The following is a 6,458-nucleotide window of genomic DNA, read 5'->3' as shown; positions in this document are numbered from 1 at the left end:
TTCATTACAAGCACACAGCTATAAAGGACTGTGTTCCCAGAATGGGCAGCAGCAAGCTTGCCAGAATATTCAGCAATTTCCCTCAGTAGATCCTACTGTTACTGACAGATGGCATTGCAACTTAGAAATCCAGTTTACGTGCTCTTTTTCACTGGTTTTCCCCTAGGATCATTTGGGTTCTCACAGAAAATTCTGTTTTGGTGAAACAGAGGCGGGTTATGAAACTGTTTCCACTGAAGTGTTCAGCAGACACAGAGGAAGTGCCTTTTTATCACTAGGAGGCAAAATTTTGCTATAGTAATTTCAGAATATTTTTGAAGTGTGGAATTTTTGTGGTGTATGGGCAGCAGGAAAAAGAAAACTCGTAATGTGTTTTGAGTTAAGCTTTTGTGCCTAGAATCTCTTTTTATGGATTTTTTCCTTCCTAAATCAGAAAGAAATTAAACTTCACGATCTTCAACAAAATGGATTTTTTTTTAAACTGTTCTGAGCATTTACTGTCTAATGTTGAAGTCTGGCTGGCTCTTAATCTTTCTAGTAACACTGCTCATAAGGTTGCTGTTTGTGCCAATTAAAGTGGTGATTTTTGGTTATGTTGAAGCATCCACTATAATCCTATCCTTATTTTGTACCAGTTATCAAAACCATAACTTTTGGTCTCCATTAAGTTAGCTTTTGTCACATGCAAGACAAAGGTGTGGAAAAAAGTAGGAGAGTCATATCCTCAAATCACTTCCCTTTTTCTTTCTCTGAAGCTCTGTCATTGTCCTTCACTGTTTATTTGGTTAATGGAACTGTGACCCTTACTTACCTTCTCTCAAGTACTTCCTTTGGAAAAGATGAAACAACTGGAATTTCCACTGGCATGGAAGTTGCCAATGGCACCTGTTGGCAACACACCTTGGCCAAAAGCCTGACTTTACCAGTTAGTTTTAAGTGCTGATCTCCCCACCCCTGTGATTGTACTGGAAATGAACCTGACGAGGAAAAATGTAATTTGGCTGGTAACATCTCTTGGAATGGTCAGCCCTGTGATGCATTGGGATAGAGTGGGAAGTCTCTGATGTTGGTTTAATGATTAAATTACAGGAATGAAGAACACAGAGGAGCTACCTGAATAGAGAAGGAAAATATCTTCAAGGGAGGCTACCTGCGCCCCACCCAGGTGTTGGGGACATTCTTTCCAAATGCCTTTCAGGGAAGCCCCCTTCACTACACGTAGCCAGCATAAACCTCCTCATTAAACAGTGCCAGAAGATGTGGTAAGGCATTCTTTAATTAATTTTAATAATATGTTTTTATTTTCTTTTCAGCAAGATTGAAAGCTTTTTTATATTTTTGTCTGGTATTTGTGAAAGGAAGTGTTGGGTGCTCCAATTATATACTAGTTGCTGAAACAGCTCTTTTGCTTTTATGGGACTGCAGTTAACAAAAAAGCAAGTTTTAACCGTTAATTTCACTTATTTTCTTTCTGGACTTATATCATAGGTCTTTCTTTCTCTGCTAGAAAGGGTGGGTGAGCAGGGCAGGAAGGAAGTGAAGCTACAGAACAGGCAGACAGAAAAGGTTGGATAGCCCAGGTTTTGGGTGTCCTGCTACCCATGGAATCTGCAGCCCTAAGTCAGGTATCCAGACTTCTAATCAGCTTGAGGCTGGGATCTGGATGGATCCAGCTGCAAGGAAAAAAGCTTGCTGACAAAAGAGGTAGTTAGCAGTGTCCAGGATAAAGATATGGGCTTAGGCCAAAGGGAGGGAGTAAGGGAGACACCATGAAAGTATTCAGGTGGTATCTGAGAGTGTATTGAATGTTGACATATTTGTACAGAGCAGAACCACCAGAGGAGAAAAAACAGATTTTAGAACCAGGCAGAGATGATAGGTTCAAGTCCTGGCTCAGAACTGGGTAAGAGGTGCAGAAACAAGCTTTTCCCACTGTCATGGGTAGCCAGACTAATTGATTGTATTTAACTCCCAATCTGGGGAATGCAGTTTTCCTAGACTATATACCATGTTAGCTGAGAGGAAGAATATATGCACTTAGGCCTGCAACTGCTGGACTTTGCATGAGAACCAGGTTGACTAGGGGAGAAAAGCCTTTGAAATCTTCTTGGAGAAACCAAAAAGCCTCTGGTTGTTTCAGGACTATCTAGTAGCATGTGAAACAAGAATTTGCCATGCTATCTCAGATCTTCCACTGAGAAAAATAGCAGCTACAAAACCAAAGCTTGATGGGAAATGTTGTGTAGGAGGGAGGAGCAGTATCTGTAGCAAGGGAATGATGCAAGGTGTGTTGGTTAAGTGTTGGGCTGAGCTACTTTGGCAAAATGAAACTTTGCAATTAGCTGGGCTTTGTTGTGTGCACTTTTGGACAGCTGGGCTGGAAGGAGTCATGAGAGCAATGTGTGAGTCAAGGGTGGAACCAATGTGTATGTCCATACACAAATGGAGAAGGGCTTTTTTCTCTTGCCAGTGGGAGGAATGGAATACAAGCATGGAGGTAAGAGTGTTATCTGACTCATGTCAAAGAAGTTGTCCATCAGTTGGGTAGATTCTGTGACATTTCCTTTGTGAGTATTCAGTGCAATAATGTATGACTTGCCCATGGGCTTTTCCATGTCCAAAAAAGTGATTCTGCATGACACACGTTGGAACAATACAAGGACTATGAAGTAAGGCTGTTTTGGTACCTTTTGCTCATAAAGGCAAAAATGTTTCCAGAACAATTGCCTGACAAAATGAAAGTCAAAGTTTTGCTTTTGCTGTAAAGGCTCTAATACTTAAGTATGTGTTTTTCTCTCTTTAAACCATGCGAGTTCCTAAACATGCAGGCATCTAAACCGCTTTAGTGAGGTTACATAAATCATGATTGTCAATGACAGTAATTATTGGGTTTGAAGGGTGATGACTTCAAAATAAACCCTTGTTTTTCCAAGCATCAGAACTTGAAATATGTGCATCTTTCCATGTCAATAGCAAGTATGTTAGCACCCTGATTCATTCTCCTCCATCGGGTCTTTGCCTTTTTGTGTTTCGCAGGCAAGGGTCAGTGGAAATAGGTAAGCTGGAATTTTCCATACACCATGTGTTATTAGAATTTGTGTCTGAAATTTTAATAGAACAGAAATATGTATCAATATAATAAGAGATCTTAGCTGAGCTTCTTAACCCAGGTGTCTGTGTTCCTACCTCTGCTTCAGAGAAAAGAAAATGAATGCCCCCTCCAATTATTAAAATGATGAAAGAGATGGAGTTCTAGGATATCATCAGGGTTTACTGGTATTGTATGTTGAACTCAGAGACTTATTGCAAGTCAGAGGCTGCCATGGCACCTGTACACTCTACTAATAGGTTGCCACTGGCTGCTTGTCCTGCAGCAAAAGTGTGGCTCCTCGTTACTTTTGTGGAGGTCCTTTTGCCAGCTGAGACCTCTGGCTTCAGCTGAATGTGTCATCTCCCCATTTAAATTATTTGTGTCAGAGTTGCAGTGCCCAGAGGCTATACAGTCTTTTTGGAGGTGGGGGTGTTTTTTTCCTGTGGGTGATAAGCAGTACAGGAATCATGAGCTCAGGCAACAGCTGGAACTCGTGATGTGGCAGTCAACTGGATGAGGCTGCTGAGGAGGGGATGTAACTAAACAAAACAGATAGATTTAACTGAGTAAGGAAATGTTTAACTTCCAGATGTTTAAACTGTAATCCCTCTGATGAAAACTCTTATCCTTCCCTGTTTGGAATGGATGGGGAAACAAAGTGCTGTGCCTGTCTGGCTGCCCGTGTGCCACTGCAACATGCCAAGGAGCAGCCATGATTGTGCTGTTGTTTCTCTCTGAAAAGAGAACTAATCATTTTTTCCTACAAGTGAGTGTGTGCCTGGAGGATGCCAGAGCTATGTCTTTTGCATTTTAAATTGAATTTAAAAATGTCAATACTAGATAACTCTGAGGTAAAAGTGAAAATACCTGTAATGAACCCACAAATCCTAATTCATCATTAAAATGTGTTTCTGCAAGCAGCAGACAGCCAGGCAGAAATCTCTCCTGTGTCCAGGGAGGAATTCCCCCAGCACGGAAAATCCCTACACATGGTAAAGGCTGCTTCTGCCAAATTTAAGAGATCTGTGTAAAAAGTGTTGGCATGGGGAACATCCCATGGGCTGGTTGGGGTGGGCAATGTTTGCTAATACAGCAAGAGCTGGGCAGTGCCATAGCAGCACTTTGTTCCTGCCACAGCACTAAACCAGAACTGGGGGCAGACCTGGATGTGGGTGTTTCTACCCCACCCGGAGTTCTTGCTGTAGGCATGATCTTCCTTTGTGCTGCCTCCCATGAGGACCTCTCCTCCTCCCACCAGCCTCTGCCTTTCCATGGTCCTGGCCATGGCCTCCTATCCCAGAGGAAGGAAGGCTGCCTGTTGTTCTGGTTCTTTTGACTGTTTTTCTTGGGTCTCCAGCTAACTCCTGTAACCTTTCCAACTGCAGCTTGTCTTTGTTTACCTGGTGACAGGGTTGTGTTGTCATGGCTTCCTTGTGAGATCCTCCGAGGATCTCGCCCACCTCTGTTCTTCAAAATGGCCTGAGGTGCTTTGCTCTTTTGTAGCAGAGCCATTCCCTCTCCTGCTTGTGCAGCTGTTGTTCCTTTGCCAAGTGGAGCATGTTACCCCATGGGGGAATGAACGGTTTTGGCTTCCAACCTGCCATTCTTTGGGATTTTGTCTGGCTTTTCGAGGACGTCATGAAATGGCCCAAAAATCCAGCTGGGGATTTCCTCATGTTCCTTCTTCAGTGGCCCCACCAGCAGCACGATCACTGTGACTTCAGGCAATCTCAGAGGCTTTGTAGGGTTTAGCTCTAATTTCAGCCTGCATTTTCCTGTTTCAAGTGTTTGATTCTTTCTTATTTTGATGGGTTTCCAGCCATCTATTGCTATACAGATATGCAATATCTGTTTTTGTCCTGCACCACTTCTTTGCCAATAATGATCAGAACTGCCACAGTTTAATTTTTCTGCTTTTTGTGTTTTTGGAAGATATGAATGTAAACTTCATCAGGCACATCAGCAAATGTAGTGCAGATTTTCCATGGGACTTGAGTTGATATTAGCTGTGAGGAGAAAAGTGAAACTCTTCTGGCTCTGTACTTTTATTTCCAAATATTTAAAGGCTCCCACTTATCACACCTGAGAACTTTCCTTTGTCCAAGACAACCAAGTACCAAAGGAAGATGACATAGAGGCTATTTTTTTATTAGCAGGTAAGTTTACCTTTCCCCAATTTGAGTGAATAAATTAGTTGCATAAATTTTATTAAAATCACACTAATTGATAAGGGAATTACTGAAAAGGAGCAAGGGTCTAGTTATTTCTTGACTGCATACATAGAAAACTAGATATTAAAACTGAAAGATATTGTAAAGGTCCCAATAAGAAATCATCACCTTTCATAATAACAGTAGCAGCAGTAAATGGTGAGATTTAATGCACCCAAGATCTTTTGGATCACAACCAAAACCTCAAAGCACCTTGTGCTTCAAAACCTGTTCTCTTGCTACAGAACCTATGCTTCAGATAATTCTGGAAATTTCCTCCACGTTATCGTTGGATGATGTAGAATTTCCTCAGAGTAAAACCATACCAGACTTCGGTCAGTGTGTACACACAGTTATTTCCTGCCCACTGCAGTTTCATGTTTTATTTTGGTATGAATGCAGCAGGGCAAGAAGGCTCAAAGCTACCCTAATTCTACCACAATAGAAGTCTTTATACTGGGACAATGTGATTGGAAGGTTAAGGACTCACTCTTCAATAGAGAGGAAAGGGGTGGCCTCTCAAAGTTGCCCTGAGTGCTTTTCTAAGGCACCTTTGTGAACAAAGCAGTGACACTGCACGTGTGATATTAGCAGGACATTGTCCCCAAGGCTGTGCAGCCAACCCCCAGACAGGTGCTACATTAAGACATTTCTTCATTTTACTTCTCCAATAGAAAGCTGTGGTAATCCTCACCTGTCATGAAGTGATGTTTGGGATTAGCATGTGAGAGGGGTATGTGAACTGCAGCCCAGCTTTGTGTCAGGTTGAGGAATTCAGTGCACCATAAAGCCCCAGGATTGTGATCCTTGTGGGACTGGGCTGCAGCCAGTCAAACATCCTATCAATCAGGAGGACCCCTGTGTGGTGTGGCATTAACTTTTACAATTCAGACCAGTGTGGGACTCTGCTGTACTCAATCCATCAGTCAAGTCTGCCTGCACAGTTCCTCCGCAGGGAACACCTCAGCCTTTATGATGCTGGTCATTGACAAGCTGCGTTGTGAACAATCAATCAGTCTCCTATCACGCTGCACAGTGGCTGCAGGGTAACACAAGCCAGACTTCCCCAATCCAAAAAAAAACCAACCCCAACCCACCCCCCCCCCAACAAAGTTAAGAAAAACAGCCTTAAAAAAAAACCACCTAATTTTTTAATA

At 42.4% G+C, this 6,458-nt stretch overlaps 1 long non-coding RNA gene across 1 annotated transcript in view; it reads left to right on the top strand.

Moving 5' to 3' along the window:
• The first annotated feature begins 1,095 nt into the window (after positions 1 to 1,095).
• Positions 1,096 to 6,458, top strand: part of LOC108447338 — an 81,593-nt gene continuing 76,230 nt past the window's right edge. The window contains exon 1 of the long non-coding RNA XR_001862865.1: positions 1,096 to 1,262. This is a non-coding gene — a long non-coding RNA (uncharacterized LOC108447338). The remainder of the gene's footprint in view (positions 1,263 to 6,458) is intronic.

This window comes from Corvus brachyrhynchos, unplaced genomic scaffold (genome assembly GCF_000691975.1).
Source record: "Corvus brachyrhynchos isolate BGI_N302 unplaced genomic scaffold, ASM69197v1 scaffold105, whole genome shotgun sequence".
Lineage (NCBI taxonomy): Eukaryota > Metazoa > Chordata > Aves > Passeriformes > Corvidae > Corvus > Corvus brachyrhynchos.
This window is presented reverse-complemented; position numbering and strand designations above follow the sequence as displayed.